This window comes from Oreochromis niloticus, linkage group LG7, assembly GCF_001858045.2.
Source record: "Oreochromis niloticus isolate F11D_XX linkage group LG7, O_niloticus_UMD_NMBU, whole genome shotgun sequence".
Lineage (NCBI taxonomy): Eukaryota > Metazoa > Chordata > Actinopteri > Cichliformes > Cichlidae > Oreochromis > Oreochromis niloticus.
The window spans coordinates 41,973,417-41,998,642 of NC_031972.2; the positions used below are offsets into that span (position 1 = coordinate 41,973,417).

The 25,226-nt window shown below is 38.0% G+C and overlaps 1 protein-coding gene across 2 annotated transcripts in view; it reads left to right on the plus strand.

The window, feature by feature from the left end:
- The first annotated feature begins 370 nt into the window (after positions 1-370).
- The window catches only part of mgat4c (mgat4 family member C), a 120,753-nt gene continuing 95,897 nt past the window's right edge, over positions 371-25,226 (plus strand). For both annotated transcript variants that reach the window (XM_003449196.5, XM_025909249.1), the window contains exon 1: positions 371-1,250. The gene's annotated coding sequence lies outside the window, so the exon portion shown is untranslated. The remainder of the gene's footprint in view (positions 1,251-25,226) is intronic.

The following is a 25,226-nucleotide window of genomic DNA, read 5'->3' on the forward strand; positions in this document are numbered from 1 at the left end:
TAGATGTCAATGACTTTGTTCCTCAGGTGCTTCTTTGGATTTTGGCTTGATGTGTTGTTTTTGAGATGTTTTACCCTGCTTCACTTTGTCAATGATTTCTTGATTTCACAGGTCTGGCAGTAATCAGACCTAGGTATGGCTTGTGAAACTAGGGCCAGCCAGGTTCAAGGTTCAAAGTTCAAGGTTCTTTATTTGTCACATGCATAGTTATACAAGTATAACACACAGTGAAATGTAACCTGACACGCTCCTCGACTTGTGCAAAAATGGGGGGGTAGAGGAAGGACATTATATATAATATATACATAGTATATACATATACTATGGGATAGATAGATAGATAGATAGATAGATAGATAGATAGATAGATAGATTGATTGATAGGCATAAATGATATGAATATATGGAAAATGGCAAAACATTTGGTTCAGTTTCAGCCTATTATCTTCTCCTTCAATAGTACTGAAAGGCAACAAAAGGACCTGCAGTTAGATCTGAATTGATTTTTTCACATAAAAATGTGAGCAATATGGCTCTAACTTTAGTCAGCGATTTCTTCTCTAACCTGGCGCATTCTACAGCATGTAGAGGGTTTCTAAGCAAATTGCTGTTATTTGTTAAACTTCTCCCAGAGGAGGAGGGGGGTTGGACAAATGTTCATCCCTGTTGGATCAGAGATGGGATCTCCTAAAATGTTATCAGCGCCCCTGGACCCGAGAGTTATAGCCTGTGAGGTATGTCTCATACTCGGTGCATTTTGAATAGGACACATGCACTCTGTCTTGCGATAACGGCTGAATCCTGGAGCGTTCGTGCCACGCATGCACCGCTGGAGCGCACGAACCCAGTCGCACCGCCCTCCTGTCCGCCTGCTGCCGGGAGGAGCTGAGGAGAGAGCAGACCGGAGCGCAGCGGTACCTTAGGGATGTGGCAGCAATGTTTTATGCTTAGAAATAACCTTTGAAATTGGCAAAGTTTGTCTTTTGCTAGAGCTAAAAGAGAATATCAAACCGCGCGTGAGAGAAAATACAAATGTCCATCGGTCGTTAGAGAAATTTCTTACGGTGCCTGCCCGCCTTCCTGGGCTCTGTCGTAGGAGATTGCGAAGCGCATCGGAGCCGGTGTCCGCGCCAGTCTAACCATCAGAAGACAAGAAAGAGAAACAGAGAGAGAAACAAAGAGGTCGCTGGCTCTGCAGAGCCCCCGCTGACACCTGCCTTCGGTCCACGGTAGAGTCTGCCGGTGTGGAGGTGAGTGCAGATGTCATGTTTGTGGGATGTTGGCTGGTTTGATATCCAGTTGAGGTGACGGATGCTGAAGGTAAGGCCACGTGGTTACACTGATAACTGTACCAGCACGCTTGTTCTGGTTCTTATCAAGCTCTGCACAGCATGTCACCGAGATGCGGACCAAGTCATAACTTTTGCACATTACAGCCTCCCTCGCTGCTCAGGCGTCACAGCATGTGGGGTTGCATGTCTGATAACATCAAAAATGCAATAAGTCACACTCGGAGAGCGTGTGTGCAATTTCTATCCAGCCTAGCAACCAGGCAGCACCAGAGGGAAGGAGTTCGCATCTTTAACTATCTTAAAGCACGCTGGGGGAGGCTTTTATTTTTTTATTTTTAAAAAAATCTAAATAAAACATTTCTCGAACCGCCACATAAACATCCGTGACATGTGATGTCATAGCTTCGGACTGTGCCATATTTAAAAGATCGTGGCTCAGGATTCGGTAATATTGCTGTTAGGTTAATAAACCATAGCCATCTATTGGAATATCAAGCACATTTTAAATTGTTCAAAAAAATGTAGAAATCTTCTACAAAAGGCTTGTTGTTATGAAGGTTTGGTATTTAAAAAACCCCCCACAAATTATTATTATAAATTAAATGTCTTTGGACTATTTTCTGACCAAACTAAGAAGTTTGGACAATTTCTTTTGTGTCTTCTTGTAAACTTCTGCACATTTTAAAGACTTGGTCATTGTGTAACTGTAGTATTCAGTAGGTTATATAATTACATTTTAATTGGCTGAAACTGTCTTGCAAATCAAAACAGCATCTGCATCACAAGAATAATATAACTCAAAAAAAGGAGCAATAAATAGGAATATGAGTGAGTGATTTCAAAACATGAACAACTTTTTCCCATACTATGATATCCACAATATGAAAAGCTCAAGATGCAATTGCACTTCTGAAAGGCTGAATTAAAACTCTAACAGTAAGGCTTCACCAAAGGCATGCATTGTCCTTAAAGTCGTCAAAGAATTGCATCATCTGCCAGAGCTGCTCCTGGCCTGCGGTGCGAATGACAGCTCCATGGCTCATCTGAAAGGCCTGTAGCAAAACAGCAGCTCATTACAAGAGCAGCGGCTCGGGCTTCCTCTGGCGGGAGGCTGCTGGCTCATTAGGGGTCACAGAGGGGCGAGTCTCCCACTATGAGCTGCAGCTTGTTACCACGGCACTTTGTGAAATCACTGTTATTTGGAATGAATTCATTTTTACAGAAACACTGAAGAGACGCACAAAAACCAGTATAAAACTTGTGCTAAAAATAGCTTTCAGTTTAAAGCTACAGTAAAAATTAACACAACCCCAATATATATATATATGTATATATATATATATATATATATATATATATATATATATGTATATATATATGTATATATATATAATTCATGTATAGACACCTCTCTTCTAAATCCCTCCCATTAAACAAGCATGTCTAATGTATGCGAAAATTAAGCCGATGCAATTGGCTTCACAGAGTGAAGTACTTTGTTCAACCCAGTGTGCGACTATCTTTATTCCATTTTTATTCTTTATACTTCTTTATTTTACTCATCTGATCTGGTCTGAAAAGACCTGTAATTGGCCAGTCTGACACTACATTTTTCCTCAAGTGTGAAAATAGAGCCCAAAGGAGGAGAGAGAGTCGACTTCTCTCTAAGGCCTCTTGAATAACATATTGCTTATCCCAGCTTTAACAAGGCATCTTTGGTCATGGAAGTAGGCTTTGAATTAGATATATGGAACAACAACAACAACAAAATAGTTAGAATAGTTCATCACTGACATTAAAAAGAAAAAAAGGAAAAAAATAAATTATCCACTTAGATACTGCAGTAGGACATTTCTGATTATTCAGTGTATAATGTTGCAACTGTTACCAGCTCGAAGAGAAAAGAAAAAACATATTCAACCAGAAGACAGCTGAAGAGACAGGGCCAACTCCACAGAAGTCATCAAATAAAAATCAAAGTGTACATATACATACGTGTACATACGATCACTGACTGGTCACTGACCCACTGTTTAAGTCTACTACATGTAGACTTTATGAACATACACTTTACACTGCCCTGTTTGGTACAGTAATACTAGGCAAATCTCACTCGTAAGTGTGAGCATGGAGCACAAGTCTGGCTAGAACCAACAATGGAACTACACCACCCCACCCGCTCCACTCCTCCGCCTCCACCGGTTTAAAAAATGACTAGACTCCTAAAAAAAATGAGTCATGCTTTTACATTCATTTCTACTGTCCAAGCAATTTAAATAAAGTCATACTTCTTTAAAAGGATAGAGAAACTGTGTGCTCAGGCAGAACGTAAACCTAAAATGCTCTAATCCTTTCTGCTTTCTGAATGGAATTACATGCAGGCTTATTTCTGTTGCCTTGCCACAGTTAATACAGACGTTCTATGTAGTGAAGATGGAAGTGTCCATCCTAGTAAGACATTTACACTTGAATCCATTCTCAGCTGTTTTTTTTCCCCAAACATTGTCAGTATAACTTCACTCTTACTGTAGCTTATTTGAGAATTTTCTAGAACTGGCAAGCGCAACTGAAAATGCTGTGAGGATATCCCTCCTATCGTTAGACTGTTTTCAGCTTCCAAAATAAAAGAAGCGCTAATTAGATTTTTAAAAGAGGAACTTTATCCCTGTGTAAGATGCACTGAACTTTTAGCTGTCTGGAGACACTGAAAATTGCCACAGCATCCGCTCAGATAGTCTGGGCAGCCACTCACTTGATTTATCCGTGAAAGGTTAGACAAATGCCATAAATAATTGTTAGTCTGCCTCCTGACCATACTATTCCCCCTAGTGACTTACCATGTTGATTTTCTGAGGTGGCGCAGGTCATGAATTTCTGGGCAGCTCGAATCTATTGGACAGCCACTGAGCTTTGCTGTGACATGAAGGATGTGAGGCGTAGGCGTTGGAGTATGAAGGCTGCTTCAGTGATAGTGGGATCTTAGCTCTGGTATATGTTCAGTTGCTGTGAAGAAAAATCTTAATGTCAGTGCAATGACTGAATGACTGAGTTGCTGACTGGTTTCCTGGCTGACTGAACGAGTGAAAAAATGGACTTTACTTACAGCATGCTTAACATCGATGCCAAGATTAGCACAGGAAGGAGATGAAACACTCCAGGCATGAGTCCAGACTGTATATTCATACACTCAGAGATGCACTGATGTTGCTGTCAAGTGCTTAGCCGGTTCAGTGAGCATTGTGATGCAAAGCTTGAATATCATGTTTATTAAGAGAGGAGAGGAGGGGTCTCTGGCTGTGGGTATAATATTCAGCCCCATGTGCTCAGCATAATGTTTTCTTTGGGTTTTTTATATCAGAGCGTTTAATTGAATTCACCTTAAATGTTGGCAGCTGTTCCTGGAGTTACTTTAACATCTCAAACTTTCTCGTTTTTTCATGACCTGTCAACAAAAACAGGAATCCTTGCCATAGGTACGTTTTATCTCAATTTCATTTGGCCAAACCATCTCCAATTTAATTTGCATTACTTTTCAACTATTTGACCTCATTAGCAGCCAACAACTCTGACAAACACATGTCAGATTAATGTATTCAGTGCAAATGGACAGCAGGAATTTCCTCAAATGGCAAGAGGGCTACAAAACTGAATCAGGTGGTGACAAAAATAACTATTCCTTAAATATAAATGTAATTAAATATCTTTACAGCTTGATTGTTTTAAAGTTTTTTAGCATCAGTTCATGTGTCATTATTGGGTCTCACTGCATTTGCTCCCTGTTTGAGAGCAATGCTGATATCTGTGTTTGCCATGAGCAGCGTCTTATCTGCTCCTGATATCATTAATACAGTATAATTGCTGCTCTTGAGTCTTAGATTTCTGGTGTGCTCATAATCTTATGACACTTATGAGTCTGGAGCTCAGCACTGAGTCGTAGGGTTGCAGCAGTGTATTGATTTTATGGATAGAGATCTGAGGAAAGACAACAGTTTTCTTTGTTCCTGTGTTTTTAGTACCTTCCTCTTTATGTTTCTCCTAATTTCTTTTGTACTGATAGAATATGTATATCTTTTATTTTTCAGATAAATAGATAGACATGCTAACATTAAAAATTTAGTTAAGTGAAAAAACTTAGTTAAGTTAAAAGTTCTAAGATATGTGTGAATTCAGTTAAAAATAAATAATGTAAATTTTAAACAGACCTATATACTAAAAGTAAGAGGTCCTGTATTCAAGAATTTAGTGCTGTAAATAGTAAAGGTCAGAAAAGATTAAATACGAAATAAAGTCTGAGCAAATAAAATCCGAAAATCTTTTAAGGCCCACCCAAACTTTTTATCACCTCTAAACTGGTAATTTATCCTCTTACTTCTTCTGATGATTAAGATTAAGATTACATCTTCAACAAGTTTACTTCAAGTACCTGATAGCCAGTGCTCCATTTTACTCCTTTCCTGTCAAGAAAGATAGGATTATTAGGAAAAGTTGGTCCAAAATGAAGAGTAACACCTAACTAGTATTTTTGGGGGCTTTTTTTTTTTCATAAAATATCAATTTTAAACTAAAAATACAAAATTGAAAAGGGAAGTTTTATTTTAAATTGTACAGGACTTGAATAGATGTATTTAAGTTGCATGACATAAAAAAAGGTCCCAAAAAAATTAAAGCTATTTGAATTGAATCCACTTGCAGTTGCATATGTTAAAAATTTTTTCCACCATAGCAGAAAGAGTCGGCTTTAATGTGACAGCACTGAGCTACAAAATAGTTCAAGCAAGAACAGCTTATTAAATCCATACCAGGAAAAATACTTATACCTATTAGCTGAATTAAGTCTTTTGTTTGGAGATTGACCCGAAACTCAGTGAAGTGTTCTTTGCCTTTGTCCTGTCTACAACTATTTTCCTGCAGTTTTCCTCCTTGTGCTGCTCATTTATTATAATGTGACTTCTGGCCCAGTGGTGGCCAAGAATAGGAAAATTCAAGTATTTCTAAAACTAGGCCCCTTTTTTGGTCATTTTTCAGGGTCTAATCTATTGCATGGACCAAGAAACCTTTGGAATTGGTTCAATATTGCGTGAGAACATTATGACCTCAAAGTCCTGTCAGTGTAATCCCATGGAACAGCTGTCCATGTCAAAGTAAAGGTACTTGTTTTTTGCAGTGACAGGCTCAGATTGTTGAGGCAAAATGTCTGAAAATATTATGGAAAGCATTACTACAGAGATCTGTCTAACATGTTTGAGAAGTCAAGCTCATGTAGAAGTCTCCTCTGAAATCTCACAGGAGTTGAGTTGTTGCAGCAAGACAACAAGACAACAAGGTAAATGTGAGTTAGAGAGTTGGAGACAGCCAAGAGCTCTCTGCAAACAGAAGTGGAAAGGTATATATATATATATATATATATATATATATATATATGTGCGTGTAGAGAGAGACTACAGTAAAGTCAAGTTAGAGTAAAAAACGAATTGCTTGTGGCTACTCTTTTTCTAAATTGTGGCAAATATAATAATCAATGCTGGTCAAATTTCCTATTAAAATTTTACAAATTTTGGCCCCAAAACAAGAAAAATTTTTCTTTAAAGGATTTATCTGTTGTGTTTGGAATATAGTCATCACCCAACAGTGCCTCTTTGTAATTCTGTTACACAGCCTATTGGGTTTGGCTTGTAGTACCATAACGTATAAAACATTCAATTCTAATTAAAACTGTGGATATCAACAGGACAATGCAGTTGCTTCCACCCTTAATGCTGTTTGCCCTTTATCATTCTGCTCTTGTGCTTTTGTGCAATAAAAGTAAAAGTAATGTCCATATTTCCACTCCTGAAAAACTGTAGCCCACCCCACCTTTTCCTCCGTCCCGCACATGAAATGAAATCAGATGATTGAAGCAGAACGAAAAAGGCAACTTTGTTTGATGTTTTTTTGCTTTCTATGCATCCATCATGCAGGTAACTGAGAAGCCTTTCAAGTAACAAATTGTTACTGTAGTGTAATTAGTAAATTTTGTACATTAACGCATTACATTACCGCTTTACTGAAAAATGTAATTACACCCAACGCTCGTTTCATAAAAGGATGTGAATACCAATGAGTCTGGAAAGCGGCTTAAAAAAGATCTCAATATGAAGCATTACACTGTAACGAACATCATCTACAATTTTCAAACAACTGCTAGCTTGTTCAGAAGTGGAACCTCAGTCGTTTCAAGGGCAAACTACTTCAAAAACCAGTCTCCAAATTTCTGTCAAATTTTATTGAAGATTCTCTAGGCACTCTGCAACTGTTATTGTTACCAAACATTCACAATGAAGATGTGCATGGGTGCCAGTAAAAGGCTTTTTAAAAGTAATGTGTTCTACATGGAAGAATCACAGAGATGTTCTGTCACAACATCATCAGACATGTTTGCTGTGGACCAGAAACAATTTTAATATGTGAGGTCTTCTTTCCTAAAGTTGAAATTGATCTAGAAGTGTGCAATTTCTTTTAAGGATATAATCATTCTAAGCACATTAACAATGTAAGATTATGACATTTTCTAGTCAACATCGTACCTCATGTGGGGGATGTTAAAATGTGTAGTACAAGCAAGAAAGACTTTAAACATTGCACATAGCTAAATTATTTTTTCAGGTTAGTCAGCAATTTCATGTACTCACTTTGTCACGTCTCTAAATATTCATTTTTTAAATGCATCAGTTCTGTTTAAAGTGTATGAAATTACTTTAGCGGCGTGTTTTATCCTAACAGTTAGAGAGCATTTTAGAGAGCAGAGCTGAGACGTAATATACAGTGTGTTATAGTTGAGAGACTTCTTGCTATCTCTGATAAAGACTGTAGAGATGATAATGGGCACTAATGTATTGCTAGACAGCAGCACCAAAGTGCCGAAGAATCAAAGCAAGACAGTGAATTCCCTTATGAAATATGCATCAATGACAATGAAATAAGACCAAAGGCAAGCTGTGTTTGTTTGGAAAATAGGGTGGAGTGCTGGTTGAAATAGGTTGCATAACCATGCCATATTGCCATTCCTTTTTTTAAAAATCTTCACACCAGCTGCTGATGAAGACACAAGCAGCTTTGATCAGCAAGAGTAGGTGCACTAATGTTGACAGTGCAGATGTGGACCTGAAGGCAACTGACGCTGCCTGTCTTCTTGATTTATTTGTTTATTTATCCTTAAAGAGTTTTATTGCTATACATTTCTGTTTGGAAATTCAACCGAGGTAAATATTTTAAAGTTGAGTTTGACTGGTTAATTTTGTCCAAAGAAGTTTTGCTTTACTTCCCCAGACTTAACAGTTAAAACTGTTAAAAGTGGTAAAAAGTATCGTGGGCCAGCTTGTTTTTTTAATATTCCGAGTGAATCATTTATATACAAACGCTGCCAGTTTATGCAGGTGTTATGCAAAACACATTCCAGGACACACTAAAGCTTTTATGAACTGCTTGTAGATTTTCTCCTAATAGAGTCACACGAATTACCAAATAAATGACTGAAGAAGTGGCTGCATGTGCTGGTATGTTCAGTTAATAGGTCTGAGTGAGCTATTAAAAGCTGCTCACTAAAAGCTCAGATTGACAAAAGGAGCAAACTGCAAAACTCAGCACTTGCACGAGGCGCCTTGGGAAGGAAATTCAAATAGCACAGTTGATGCACCTGCGATTGAAGCTGTTCCTTGCCATCACTAATTTATCAGTGTAATTTCAGGTAACACAGGTGTTCAGGCAGTATGTGTAAGTCTGAAGACTTCTGCTGGATTTGGTTCATAAGGTGCTTCTGTAAATGTTCCTAAAATATTTTGACACATTTCTAACAGAGTAATTTGAATAATACAGGTCGCTGGTTCAAGGCTCAAATTCCTTTTTGGGGTTGTGTTAGGAAGGGCATCGCAAACCCAAATCAAAACATGTGAAGTCACTCACTGTGGCGACCAGGGAGCAACCAAAAGGAGCTTTACAAATAAATACATTTAGTAGGTGATTTTTACACAGTTATATTTGACATTGAGTCTTTAGCAATGTAATTGACAATGATGCCAGAAGCAGTGTGAATTTGATATATTTGATTTCTTTTTCCCATTTAATAGAACAAAAATACTGTCAAGACTTGCATTGTCATAGCCTCCTGTTCAGGTTGAGTCCTTGTCACTTCAGTTATTTGTAGCTTTATTTTGAAATTTAGTGCTCCATTTATTCATCGTTTAAAAGCTCAAAGCTTTGGTTTAAATGGTTATAAGATGATAAAATTAGCATTGTAACACTAGTTCATTACTAAGTAATAACATTTAATAACATCAGTCACTATGTACCACTGTGCACTACTTTCACTGTCCAACAAAGTCCTTAAAGAGGGTAAATTTTAAGGGATTAAAGAGCTGGCCTCTACATCCCTATTCAGTGAGATTACATTGCTGGATTTAAATAAATGTCCAACTGTGATGAAGCTGGTTGGAAAACTTGATGAATTTGAAGATTACCCTTAGTATTTTGGGCCTAAACCAAAATAGAAAATGTGCTTAAACATGCCCAGCACCAGGGGAGTGGTTTACATGTCATATTCTTTACACAGCAATTTCTTTTAAAAAAATGCAAAAATAAAGAGCATCTAATGGTTGGAGGGATGCTTGAATGACTTGACACATCAAGCCTTAAGAACAAACCAAATCAATAACTTCTGTTATTTTTGACCTGAGTATTACATTAAAAAGCACTGATTTACCTTTTATTATTATGCCGAATGACTGATATATGAATAATATATTGTGAAAAGAAGATTTGATGAGCAAATCATAAATGGACACATTTCCTTTACGTAAGAGCTGTTCTACCAATCACAGTGCTATTTAAATGCTTACTTGTCTCTTTTTTTGAAAAATATGATTTCCCTGTTTGAGCCAGTTACTGGCCACACATACCTCCAGACCTCTTGATGCTGGCAGATTTGTTCAGTTGCCAAAAGACTGATAAATGCAGGAGATTACTCGATAGCCTTTCATTTCTGCCGTGTATATCTCCAGATACACACACACATACACAGTGTCAACAGGGTGTCTCTAAGAAAACCTAATATTGCTCCTTCTGCAAGCTTCGCTACTTTAGGTACACATCTGCCGTCACCCTTTAAATTGAGCTCATGAATTATGGATGTCTGTCCCGCTGCTTCAACCCCTAAACTGTAATTAGTTTTGCCCAACACTTCTCATCATGATACACTTTGTGAGCTGCAAGAACAGAGAGGAGGCAGGGTTGAGGGGGTGTGAATACATTGTTCCTTTAAGACAGCAAAACTGGAGAGCGGAGGAGAATAAAGTGGAATGAACCAGTAAGAAACCAGGGTTTGCAGAAGCTGTTAGTGACACCTTGACGAGGAGAGTTAGGCTTTGAGGAATAAAGAGGAAGGTGTGGTGGGACTTTTGGAGTGTGGGTGGGGGCTCTTGAGCTAGTCTGCAAATGCAGGAGAAAGAATGGAGGGGGGGTGGACAGAATAACGAAAGAAAGAATGTCCACGCGCAGAAGTGAGAACACAAAATTATTGCCAGGCTACTCACTGCCATTACAATGAGTGTTTATCCCACTTTTCTGAACGCCAATTATCTGTTCCCGCATGAATCATGGAGATCATTTAGACTGGTGGCGTGCGCAGAGCACCAGCAGAGCTCCCTCACGATACACACACGGTAGGAAGGACTGAGTGCAGAAGTGCATTTACATGCTTTAGGCAGGTGAGTGTGTGCTGATTATTTTCATGATGGTGCTGCTGCGAATGAGCGACGTGGTTCGATTCTCTGCACGCTGCTCCATACGTATGTTATTTCCAGTCTCGTTGTCTTAACAGAGGAATATCTGAGTGCTCTCTGGCTGTGTGTCTCTCTATCTCACACTGTGCCTCAGCTCCCTTTCAAATTAAAATCCCTGATGTCCCTGTGGTGTTCAATATTCTGCTCCTCCACTCTGTAATTTCCTTTTGTTTTTTCCTCTTTTGCCACTGACATTGCCAAGATGTCATTATGTGTGATCCAGACGTAATAAGTCATCTGAGACATATGGCGCTTTCCATGCTGCAACAGTTAACCTGCAGAGTCGTGCTGCGCTGTGCAATGTTTACCTGTTTGATGCCCCAAGTTTTTAGTCTCAGAGTCGTGTGCTCTGTTCATCAAATTAATTAATATGTCTTATATTACGTCCAACATTTACCTCTGCAAACACGGCTGGAGGCATAAATACAAAGCTGTATCATCGCGTCATATTTGTCTTGTCATTCCAGTGAGGTTTCTTCACGTGCCTCAAGCTCAGCCCCTCTTACCGTGACCTATACTGGCTCATTCCATACATCGAAAACTTCATTTAACTTTGCAGAAGTTACCAAACAGGTAAACCTCGGCTGTCTCGCCGAGTCCTTTAGCAATAGCGATGAATTGCCTTCCTGGCCTGCTTGACTCTATTTCATACTATTGTCTGCCCATGGTGATTAACTGCCTGCGCTTGTGGCTCGGGTGATTTCTGCTTTGTGTTGAGAGCTGGGCTGCGGCCGGAGGACAGGCCCGTGAGAAGGGGACGGCTGCCAGGATTGGAGGGTCAGCTGATCAGCTCTGAGGTGCGGGAGATTTATGACCCCCCACAACAAAGCTGTGTCTGCTGAGGGACCATAAACCATAAATCAGGAAGAAGTGGGTCAGTTTGGGTCAGTGCTCATCTGCTTGCTGCAGATCTGCTCGCTGTTTTCCTAAAAGTGTTTTTTTTTTTTTTTTGCACCTGACTTTGTGACATTATAAGTGACTTCCAGCCTTTGCTCTTCAACAACAAGGCCTGCTATGTTAATCACGGTTTTATTTTCTCTTTTCTTCTCTGTTAAATTCACAGATTTTTCAACTGTCAATCACATTTACTAATGAATTCCTGTTTTCTATTTTAAAAACCCATTAAGCTTCTCTAAGTGAATCACCCCTAATCCTTTTATTATCTCAAGCTATGTTAACACTGTTGGCCTTTAGTCTCTGCTCATCTTAATCATCCTAATTACACAATGTTTGTCTTTTAAGAGGGTGATGAGAATGAAATGGCATGGCATTGAGGCAGCGACTTGTTACTGATTGTACAAGAGGCATTATACCGTCCTCTGTCTGCATCCAGTCTGTTTGATTCTGATCGCTGGTTTGACTAGTTTTGTGATTTGTCTTCCTAAGGGCAGCTAAGGCCAAAGTGAAAAATTGATTTTCTGCAGAAGGATTAGTGGTGGGGTTATAGCTATAGGCATGCATTACATTACAATGATTTATGCGGCATCTGCACACCAAAGCAAGCAAAACAAATTCTTTATTAGCAGTTGTATAAGACCTTTATTTTACAAAAACATGCACAGGCGTGGAGATGACTGTAGTCTTTACTGTCAAGGCAGTGGGCGATGAGTATGGGAATAGCAATGAATAACTTGAAGCTGTGTTTTCGAAGTTCAGACAGCTTGAGTAGGGAGATAAATAATCTCTGCCAGGAAGGACGGATCTTAATTTATTTGTGTCTGTATTGTTGCACAAAGAGGCATTGCAGACTGCTGCTGGAAATCAAACAAATGCAAATGCTGGCTGTGGAATGGAAATGACTGTGAAACATCAGAAGTCTCTCAGTATGACTGCCATAACAGCAGGGATTTGTACTTTTGTTTACGACAACACTGATAATATTTTCTCCCATTTTAGTTTGAACAGGAATTAAGCATGAATGCAGAGCGGGCTGTGTTAATGTTTTTCACTGTTATCCTATCACCTGACATGTTTACATTATGTATGGTATTGTCATGTGCATGTGTACGTGTTATGAGAAGAGAAGTATTGAAAACATGTTGCTTTAAATAAGTGTACATAACAAGTGTTGCTCATGTCTTTAAAATGAAAAAAAAAAATCATTTTCCAAGCAAAATGTTAATTTTTAAACTATTTGAAAAGTAACTGAAATGATTAGAGAGTGAAGTTTTGGTGCTATGGTAGCTTTTACTGTCAGAGTTGCTATAATGAGTAACACAAATGCCACAGCCAAGTCTCCAGGGTCAGCTATTTGGCCAGTGATTGCTTTATTACTGCAGCCCATTCTTATAGTTATCAGTAGTTTGGATGTAGGACTTTACTGGAAAACTGTTTTCTTGCCCATTAAAACGAATTCCCACAGCAGTTTAGCAGCATTATTATATGGTAATGTACAGCTCAAAGCTGCAGTGCTTTTATGACCATCTCAACAGTGAAGAGTAAATGAGAAAAACAAAATGGTAACATGTGCACTTGGCAATTTATCATTTTAATGTGCGTTCTCTGAATAGCACACTTGGCTTGTCCCTGCTGAACACTTTGGAACCTTAATCTGGTTTTAGAAGTAGTTTACATATTTCTCTTGGGTCTACTCTTTATTTCAATGTAAAGATCTCAATTTAACTCACCGACTACAACTAAAATTAAAAAAAAGAATACTGAAGGATTTTTTTTTTTCAACATAGCAGGAGTGTTTACGTTTAACGTGGGAGATTTTTCTGTCACTTATAATGATCATCAGACCACATTGAAAACATGTACAGCACTATGGAAAATTCTTGGGCTACCCTTTGTTTCTTTATGTTTTCCTTGAAAAATGGGAACTTGGTGCTGCAGTTTATTGAACCATGCAATCATACAAGGGAATACAATATATATGGCTAAAACAAAGTTGGTACAAGTCTAATGAGCTTGAAAGTCAATATTTGGTATGACCACCTTGTATTTTCAGTATAGCCTAAACTCTGTTAGACAAACTTTCTTCTCATTTCTTCAAGTAGTCTTTAGAAATAGATTCTTGAAGGATATTCCGAAGCTCTTCTTCAGATTTTGTCTGCCTTATTTCTTTTCTCTGCCAAGACGATCCCACACTGCTCTAGTAATATCTGGGTGGGGGCTGGGGCTGGAGGTTCACAGTGTTTCATTGCGTGCATTTTCTATCCAGGTATGCCTTTACTGCATTGGCAGTATGCTGAAAAAAAACCCCATTGCCAATCTGACATTTTCCACATGGTATTACACGGTGGATTAAAATCTGATGTCATTTTTCTGCAATCATAATTCTGCCAGTTTTTACAAGACCACTAACATCACTGGCTGAGAGCAGCCCCAAACCATGACAGAGCCTCCACTGTGTTTTTCTCAAATAGTTGTAGACATTCGCCGTTGTACTTCTCTCCTGACTTCCTCTGTACATATTCAGCCAAAATTTTCAAATTTGGATTCTTCTTCCATTTCTTGTGGTATTTGGTATAGCTCAGGCTATTTCCTTTCCTTAAGAGTGGCTTCTTGACAGGCACCATCCAACTGAGACCATTTCTGATGAGGCTTGAGTATTCAAAAATACTATTTTATGGCTGTCAAACATTGTTATCCTCTTGCCATTTCTCATGGGTTCAGCTAATGAAAGGGGAACAAAATATGTGTTTTTGCGGCAGGCTGCTATTAACAAAGTTCCTAATTGGTAATTTGCTTTGTTTTTTGTTATGTGCAGACAAAGCACACTGGCTTGAGTTAGGTTACTTTCTTGAACAATTCATAGGTCAGTTTTGTAAGTGACTTAACAAGCAAGCAAAACATTCTTCTGAAAATGGTCAGGTACAAGGACTGCAAAAAGCAGCAAATATCCAAAGACAAGCTTTGAATTTCAGACTTCAGATATCCTGGAGAACTATTGTTCAAGACCACATTAGAAGTAGTGTTTCAAGATTTTTTTTGTACAATACTGTATATATACTGTATATGTATTACATAACATTCACAAAGCTGTTGACTCTCCTCTGTACCTAGCAGGTTTCCCCCACAGAGCCTGCTGAGCTTGGAATGAAAATGTTTTATTGTGCTTTGAATTTAATGTCAGCCCTGCATCACTTCTATGGGTTTAATTCATAGAACATCATAAGGCATCATAATTTCTCCCCAGACAGCCTTGAATGAGCAATAATGTCATATGCAGCAAACTGATGGCCTTATGCTTAGTGGGGAATAAATCATTGTGCCATTTTAAAATTACAGTGTAAGACAGAGCTGCCAGTAGTCACTTATCTAAAGAATTTTAGGTATTTTTGGACACGTTACAGCCATGCCTTTCCAAAAGGACATTACGGTGCATTCCAAATAAGTAGCTAATGAATTGAAGTTACTTTAATCACAATTTGTCCTCAGCTGAATAGATCAAATCGACAGGTCAGGTATTATGCACAGCACAAGACTTTAAAAACCTCTGTAGGAACTGGGAGATAAGATAAATGGCTATAAAAGCCTAATTTCAGTACATTGCTGCACAATTGAGCTCAGATTTGCTGACACATTTTAGCATTACTTCTAATGAAAGTGAAGCAGAACAAAAGGAAGGAATAGATGTAGTTCAAAGTCTTCATAGTTGTTATGCTGTGATTAATGCATTTCTTTTTTAACATTAGAATTAAATGTGAAACAGACTCTATGAAAATATTTACAAGATTGCAAAAAAAAATATTTGAGGGGTAATGTTTGCAAGATTCAAATAATTATAGCCATCACAGGCATTTGTTACCTTCTTTGGTGCAGTGAATGAATTGGAAGCCTTTAAGGTATATCTTAATTTACAAGTAAGTTACAAGTAATTTACTTAATTTACAATACGGAAATTTCATTGGAGTGTAGTAGTTAGTCAGTTTCATTCATGAGTGCGATTACGCACGCTCAGAACAGATATCAAACTAAAGTTCCACTAAATGCCTGGACTGCTCATTAGACGTGAACACACTGTGCGCTGCTGTAGAAGAATAAGCTATTAATAGCAATAAATATAAATAGATAAAAATCAATCATTAAATCCAAGAAGGCCAATTGGTGATCTCAAAACTAAACCAATGAATCAACTCTTACTGAATACTAACATTAATAGTACTAGATCTCTCTGTTTTGTTTGTTGTTAGTCTCAGTGTCATCTTCTGCATCTTAAGGCGTTGTGGCCAGCAAACCATGGTAAGCCTAAACGCATCTAGAGCTAAATTTGCTACAGATTTTAACAGAATACAGTCAGAAAAGTAAATAACGTCATGATGATAGTGTCACGGCGAGTGAGATGAGCCGTGTGGAAAATAAGGAAGGATCCAAATGCAGGCACTTGTACAGGTGATAGGGTGGTTTATTAAACACAAAAGAAAAGGACAAAACCACAAACGGGACCGACAACTATCTAAACTGAGAACAACTAAACTACTGATACAAACCAAGATCTGAACATGGAGGATGAGCGGAGGTAACGGACGACGGACAGCAGGGAGACACACAGATGAAGCAGGGTGGATACGCAGACGGACCAGCAACTACAAACACAGAAGACGCGACTTAAATACACACAGAGAAACACAAGGAGATTACACACAGGTGGGGAACACAGCTGGGAATAATCAACAAGACGAGACAGGGGTAAAACTGAACACACTCACATGAGACGCGGACTTTCACAATAAAACAGGAAACAAGCACACTACACCAAGACGCAGACCTGACACTGAGAGACAGACAGAATGACACATGGAACCTGAACTCACACAAAACATGAGAACACAAATCCTAAATATAAATAAACAGAAACATGGAACTCTAATAACAATAATCATCATCACCATCACCAAAACACCAAGATAACTGAAACACAGTACCAGAGAACCATAAAGAATAATCCATGATGCAAAAGTAAACCAAAACATAATAAACTCAAAATACTGGGTCCAACGGACCCAGAACCGTAACAGATAGAGAACATGTATAAAGTTAGTATGCAGCTAAATGGATGATAAACAGGATATATGAACTTTATGGTGTTGTTTCTGTAGTTAGATGAGTGCATAGATGCCCACAACAATCGGTATGGCTCTGTCTACAGTGAAAATAGCTAGAAAACATGTTTTTGGCATCAAAAAAGGCCATTTAGCTTATGCTAATTCAAGTGGTCTGAGTGGTGTATGGGCTGTGTTTTTTGGTATCTAGTTGATGATGTGAGACTTTGGGCAATGACAGGTATTTTCAGAGCTTGTAAAGCAAGTATAAAGTAACAGCACAATAGCTATAGCTGAAGGAAATGTCTATATAGAAAAAGGATTAATTAGATTAAATATTAAGCAGGGTTTTTACCTGGAGCAGTAGGGATAGAATCAGTTATTTTAGCTTAGCTTTTGTAATTGTCAGAAGTTTGTAACTAATTTCAGTCAAGGTCTTAATTTTTCTGGAACTGTTTTATCAGTGCTGTAATGTTTCTGGCAGCTTTCAAGTATGTTGGTGTCCTATAAAGGTGTCCAATACTAATGAGTTGAAAGCACGAGTTTTGTTAATTTAGGCTAAATTAGCATTTTTCTCATTGCAGACTTTAAGGCAAATTATGCTTCTCTGCTTGCCAAATTCTAGTCTTCTGCTGAAATAAATATTTTCTCTGCTCTTGAGGAACAGTGGGTTTTGACACCTCTAAAAAGAACATGTTAGCGTTTCAGGAGCCAAAGTAATACATTTTTAGCAAAAAGCTCCTCTTTCTGTATTGATTAGCAGTTTATCCATAATTTGTGTTTCAGCTTCACTGTGTTTCACTTCTGCAGCTCATTCTGAGCTTACATGAACGAAAAATGGATATAAACATGTATATGAAAGTAGTTGACAGCAATGAATCTTGTTCTGTATCAATACTACTTACACAGCATTCACATTCAGTCCTCCCCCAAATCTATATTTATAGATTATGAGTATTGGAAAACACACTGGAGCACTTTCAATTAAAAAAATACCAGTTAAATCTTGGTTGACTTTCCACCTGTTAATACAGGATTAGATGTAAATATTTTGTTTTTGTAGGATGTTTTTTCTCTACTTCTCTTTTTCATACACACCTTCACAAATATGTTAATTGATTGTTGGTCTGGCCAACCTTAATGTACCCTATGTTGCATACATTGCATACATATACATAGATAAAGCAAATATCTGTCTTCACACACATATGAACTTGACTGGCATCCTGTTCTTAATCCATAGGGTTCAATATGATGTCGGCCCAACCTATGCAGCTATAACAGCTTCAACTCTTCTTGGAAGGCTTTCCACAAGGTCTAAGAGTGTGTTTATGGGAATTTTGACCATTCTTCCAGAAGTACATTTCTGAGTTCAGACACTGATTGTGAAGGAGAAGGCCTGGCTTGCAGTCTGCACTCTAATTAATCTCAAAATGTTCTTTTGTGTTGAGGTCAGGACTGTGCAGACCAGTTAAGTTCTTCCACACCACACTCGCTCATCCATGTCTGTACGGAGCTTGCGTTGTGCACTGGTATGTGGTCATGTTGGAACAGGAAGGGGCCATCCTCAAACTATTCCAGCAAAGTTAGGAGCATGAAATGTTTGAAATTGTCTTACTGAAGCTTTAAGAGCATTAAGAGTTTCTTTCAATGGAACTCAGGGCCAAAGCCCAACTCATGAAAAACAACCACACATCACCACTGCATCCGACACGCTTGCGCTTCATGATGTAAGGCCTGGATACAGCTGCTCAGCCATGGAAACAAATTCCATGAAGCTCTTGACACAATGTTCATGAGCTACTCTAAAGGCCACATGAAGTTTGAAGGTCTGTAGTGATTGACTCTGCAGAAAGTTGGAAACCTCTGCACACTATGTGCCTTAGCATCTGCTGACCGTGCTCTATGATTTTACACCTACCACTTCGTGGCTGGGTTGCTGTCATTCCCAATCACTTCCAGTTTGTTATAATACCACTAATAGTTGACTGTGGAATATTATATAATAGTAAGGAAATATCATGACTTGTTGCACATGAGACATCTTATCACGCTGACATTAACTGAGCTCCAGAGAGCGACCCATTCTTTCACAAATGAAGAAGCAGTCCTCATCATTGGGTGCTTGATTCTAAACACCTGTGACCATGGAAGTGAGTGGAACACCTGAATTCAATGATTTGGATGGGTGAGTGAATACTTTTGGCAATCTAGTGTACATGTGGAGACTTTGTTTCTGTGACCGAAACTAAATTGGTATGTTCAGTAACAATACCTCGACCGCAGTAGGTTGTAAATGACATTTTTATAGTCTCACTGACTTTTTTATAGTCTCTATTTTCAGTGTTTGTTGCAAAGGAATGTTCAGAATGCGCCTCAAAATTCAGGCCATGTGCCAGCAGTTTTCCTTGGATGTGTATCAGCTCTGCTGGTTTCAGATGCAGGATTACTTTGCAGCACCATCTACCACTGAGGTAGTTCCTATTCCTGGGCTTCCCGTTGCCTTTGTATCCTGTGTAGGATAGTGTGAGCAGATAGAGACAGAGCAGCGGAATGAATGGGCGGCAGAGGCAGCAGCGAGGTGGACTAGAGAGATTAACTGGGAAATTGACACTGACAAATCTCATACATTAAGGCTTCCTGGGAGGCAGGTATCGGTTGAATAGGCGGCAGGTACCATATCCCATAAATGGCACTGGGTTTCTTTAATACTCAGCTCACAGCATGTAAAAAAGCTGAACCACCCTGTTGTCGACAGCACAAGAGATAAGAAAGCCAGGTGTGCTCAGAGACATTTCATTTGACTAATGTGTTTACTGCTAGAATAATGAATAGAGTGAAGAAGATGAGAGTAATTAATTTGAGCCGTGCTAGCGAAATAACAAAGCAAATATGGGTAAAACTGTTTCATATCCCTTTGGAAGTGATTTTTTTTTCTCACTTTCTTGCCTGTTTTAATGAGATAAAGCCAGGCTTCTTTGATAAGGAGTCCTTGTTACTGTTGTTAGTAGCCTAGTAGCCTTTTGATCTGTTCTAAGGGTATTTGCTCACTGTTTCATGATGAAAAGCATATAACGATCAAAACAATTTACATTTTACACATTCTCAGAGGCCATAAACCCTAAACAATTAACTCCATTTTGGAAAAATAGAAATATTTATTGCTATTTTCAAAATATGACATGTAACATTTGACCTTACTAGGTCATCATTGTCCTATTCACACACTGTAATGCTTTTAGAAAATGTTGCTATTCTGTATGTTTCTTTCCTTCCTAAGAGTAAAGAGTCTCAATACTAAACATAAAAAAACCTCTTTGGCCTCTGCAGCCACAGTACTTGATGTTGACTGAGTGTTATTCCCAGCGACTTAACCCCGCTCAAGAGGTTCATGGTGTGTTCCTTCTATCTTTATTTATTTTGGACAGTGAAGTTGTTTTCCTGAAAAAAGGACTGGTGCCCTTGCTGTTGCCTAGCAACAGCGTGAGTCCACGGACTTAGCATCTTGCAGGATCTTTCTAAATACCTTGAAAGTCTCCTCTTTAGGCGTGAGAAGAAAGTTTGAGTATTCATTATTGTGCATGACTAATGAAGGACCATTTACAATAATGAAAAGAAATTAGGCCAGTTCATAGTTGCATTATTCAAAGCTCACCACAGGTTTAAAAGTGTGATTTCCCTTCACAATAAAAATTGCTGTGAATTCATTTTATTAAGACTGCCAGAGTACATGTGGATGTGTGAAGTTTTGTTTTTAAAGTGCAAGTCATTTAAAATGCTCCTTGCTGTATTAATAAAAATAGACGTCTTGTTTTATAAGACCCATTACTATGATACAGATATATTGTACAGCACCGTCTTGGTAGCAGCAGCATTGCACTGGCATTTTTTCCACTCAGATTGTGAATTCATCAGACTTTTTACTGTTAGCTGTTAAATATTCATGGCGCTGTTGTGTTGTTAAAATAAGCCTCATTAGCACTTCCAGCCTCTTTTCAAGTTCCGCCTTTCTCTTGTCACTCTCAAAAGAGCAACACAAACATGTTATTCATCTCTCACAATCTCTGCACCCAAACTGGGTTAAAACATAACACCAAGCCTTTGTGTTGAAATCAAACTTGCTGTAATACTGTCACATGATATTTTCATTCTGTTATTTTATAAGAATATTGACTGAATAGAGGGTGGATTTTTAAATTAATGTCACCATATGGTCTTAAGAGGATATGTGTGTATTCCTAATATAATATAACCATTTAACCTGAGTAAATTGAGATTAGGATTTAACCTACTACAGTACTTGGATGCTGTAGCAGGTTGTAGTCCCCTGTATCCTATGGATGCTAAGCATACTAATACAAACAAAATACTGGACAGACATTAAGATTCCTTGGACTGCCCTGTGTTAATCCACCGTTTGTTTTTGCACTCATCAAAATGAATGAAAAGAAATTCTGACATAAAGAGCCCTAAATATATTTGCTTTAAATTGAAACAGTTTAGTTAAATATTATTTTAATAATTGATTTCAGTAGTTTGTGTCTGTTACTCCACCATCAGTTCTAGCTATAGGAGTTTTATTTCTTTTTTATCACCCCAAAATTCACTATATGATGAATAACCCATTTTAGGAAAAGTCATACATAAGAGATGATGGAGTTTTATTCTAGCAGAGTTACATCACTTTTAAAATGCCAAGGGGTCAAAATTACCCCCTTGGTAGTTTTAGTTTTCAGCTACTATAGATGTCCAGATGGATTCCCTTCATGCAACCTTCTCATTTATGTTTTTAGTTGACATTAGTTATAAAAGTTTAATATTACGTGTAGTTTTGGAATTGTGTAGTTTTGCACCTGTGGCTTTGATATCATTGTTTAGCAGTGTGTGAATCTGAACCCTGTTATTGAGTGTACAATTAAAGAGAGACAGCAGTAAGTATGTGGGTAATGACTATCCATTACTTTTTAAATGTTTTACTAATCCATCTGTTGGATACTGTGCAAACTCTACAGCTCCACATTTGTTTCATTAAGGACAGATTTGGTATTTTACACAGTTACACATGCACTTGTCTCTTTAATAGTTGTTTCTGCTGGAGAGGGGCTCACCTCACTTAGAGGCTTGGTGCACCCATAGGCAACCTATTAACATCCACTTTATCCGCCCTTCCATATTTCATGAACTAGTTCATCAAACTTTAATGCAGATCTGCTTCTATCTCTTTTTTTTTAATGGAAAGCCTTGTCTGAATTGAAAGCCTCACCTATAAGTCGTTTGCTGGTATCTTTACCACAGCTCAAAGAGGAAATTATATATATACTCTTTTGAAGCAAGGTTACTTTTCACCTCTTCATGTGCACGCTGTCAATGGCTATCTAAAAAATTGGGAATGGATGGATTATGGCTTGTGAAAGAGCATGTTTAGAGATGTGAAATGATTTCACAAAGCCAACAACTAGCTGAAAGAAATTGATGGGCCAAGCACCAGTGGTTTCTCACTCTCCATGGACATGGCATTCAAGCTGCTACGCCACACCAGAGTATGTCTGGGATAATGTGCTACTCTCAGATTGCTGGAGTCTTAATGAGCCTGTGGGACACATGATTAGCCTGTGCCCAGACCTGATATCCAGTAACCAGAGCCAAGCACTAGTAGATGAATAGAAAGAACTGGAGAAGATTGGAAAGGACAAAAGTAGGCCCAGTATAGATGTGTGTGTGTGTCCATAATATGTGGGAAACACTGCTGGTGTTTGAGCGTTTTTTGTACTGAAGCAAAAATGCATTTGCCACTGGGGGGGGGGTCCCCCATGTGACCTGAAGCAGTATGGTTTTTCAAAAGATTCTTGCCAATCTCCAAAGACCGTTTCATTGTGAATGAAAATGATTTTAAAAGGGAGTACTGAATACGGCAATCACTATGAACAAACAGCATTTACAGCTTTACTGTATGCTACTGATGATTTCAGTTCGACTCCAGGTCAGTGTGCTGTATTTTGAAATGATTTTCCTGGTAGCAGAGCAAGGGTGGACACGTAGTCTGGAAGTCCAAGAGGTGTTATGGTTAGTTTATGGTCCCTGAATTCTGATTACCTTTGATAGCTCATTAGTTTTAAGCTTATACAAAAAGAAGAAAATAAAAACATTGTCTTTGGTGTTCAGACTCAAACAAATGCCATGTTACCAATTTTTTATAAGCTTTGTTTTGTTAATTGATATTATGTTTCAGACAATGAAAATTGCTTGCATTGTAGAACATAATCGCTAAAAACCAAAGCTTTTACTGGTCGCACTCATACAAGCAAGAACTAGAATGCCTTTATTAGTAGTAATTATTAATTTAGTTTTTAAATGCTGTTTTGGTGCAAAGTAATATAACAGATTATTAAAATAATATCTTTGGATTTGGACAAACCTGTATAAAAGACAATGCATGTTGTTTGTTAGTCCATTTGTCTCGTCAGATATACTGCTTCCCCTGTCGATTATGGCCAGTTAGAGTCAGTTAGGCAAGTAAAGGCATGCTATAAGCGGATTAGCTGTAAAACAACTGGGACTGAAAAATATACGCCCGCAACGAATAACTGAGAGTTTAATGAGACGAGGCAGAGCTAAAGAAGTGACCTAGTTGGTGGTTAAGTGAGTAGGGAAATGAAAAACTCAGTATGGCTACCTCTTTGTCATGCGTAAATTAGAGAGCCATACCTCAGTCATATGTCTCAGTCAGTGTTTAGTTTACTGCTTACTCTTTTTATTCAAAGAGGGAGCCGATGAGTTGGGTTAGGAAAAAACAATAACCTAAATGGCCCTGCCTAAATGGAGTCTACCATCTGCTCTGGTAACCATGGCATGAGCTAGGATAATAACAGAACTGCCAAAAACACTATTTATACAGCAGCAGCAATAGGAATCAACAGACTTCATTATCCATTATTTCAGAACGATTTTATCCTTTTCACAACTTGACAGTGTAGCTTACTCCTCGTTTCGAAGATTTGATGTGCATTTGTTTTTGCTATTAGCAAATGATCAATATAACAAAATGAACAAGGACAAAAATGTTCTCATGCCATTTACTGAGCTTTGGATCTGAAGAAATGTATAACCTTGTACATCGCAAATAAAAATTTCATACCATAGTCAACAGAATCACTGAATCAATAACAGCATTTAAAAAAAAAAACCCCACAATCACAATTTTTTTAACCAGAAGTTTTGTTGCTAAAGAAAGCTTTTAGGTCTGATCACAACGAGATCTCACATGGCAGCAGATCTTGACAGCATGTCAGTAGTTGAGTAAACCAATGCACATATTCCTATAACAAAAAACTCCTGGCCCTTGTTGAATATTATGCCATGTGACTATTAGTAGTCTGCTTAGTAGTCTGAATAATTAAGGTGATACTCTCAGTGAGGCTGTTATGAAATATAGTTGCATTTTCTTTCTTTCGTATCCAAGATACAACTTGAATGGAAGATTAGAGAAGAAAATAAAGGCTCTTTTGGGATATTAAGAAGCAACCAAAGCTGCAAAAGTGTTTAAAATTTATTCATGACTCAGATTCTACATGAAGCATTAGAAAATCTTCTGATTCTGCTGTTCCTGCTTGGTATTTTTATCATTCATTGATTCAACATTCAACTAGTCTCATCAGACAACTTGACCAGTGAATTTACAGATACAAATGCCCAAACAAAATAAAATAAAATACTCTGGGACACGGAATAGAAATTTTTATTCATACAACAAAGTTTTATCCATGCATGTTATCAGCCATGTTTGACTTTGCCAAAATCAATATTATTTAACAAGACATGTAATGTAATTTATTTGCAAAATATACTTTCCATTAGATAAAGGTATGCCATGGAGGGACAGGCTGATTGGGTTTTAAGATTTGAAGTTTCTTGTTTCAAAGTTTCTTAAGTTCCCTTACAGCTTTATTTGAGGTTTTTTTGAAAGGTTCCATCTTGACTGTGTGTGTGTGTCTTTATGATGCTGTTGTGTAAATTTGACTAGAGAACCAGGCTTTGTTGTAATTTTTAATGTGGTTTTGACTCCAGGCTTTCAAGAAGTTTTTCTTTTGACACTAACTACTTTTCTGCTCATTTTAAGACCAGTCTTTGTACCTGAC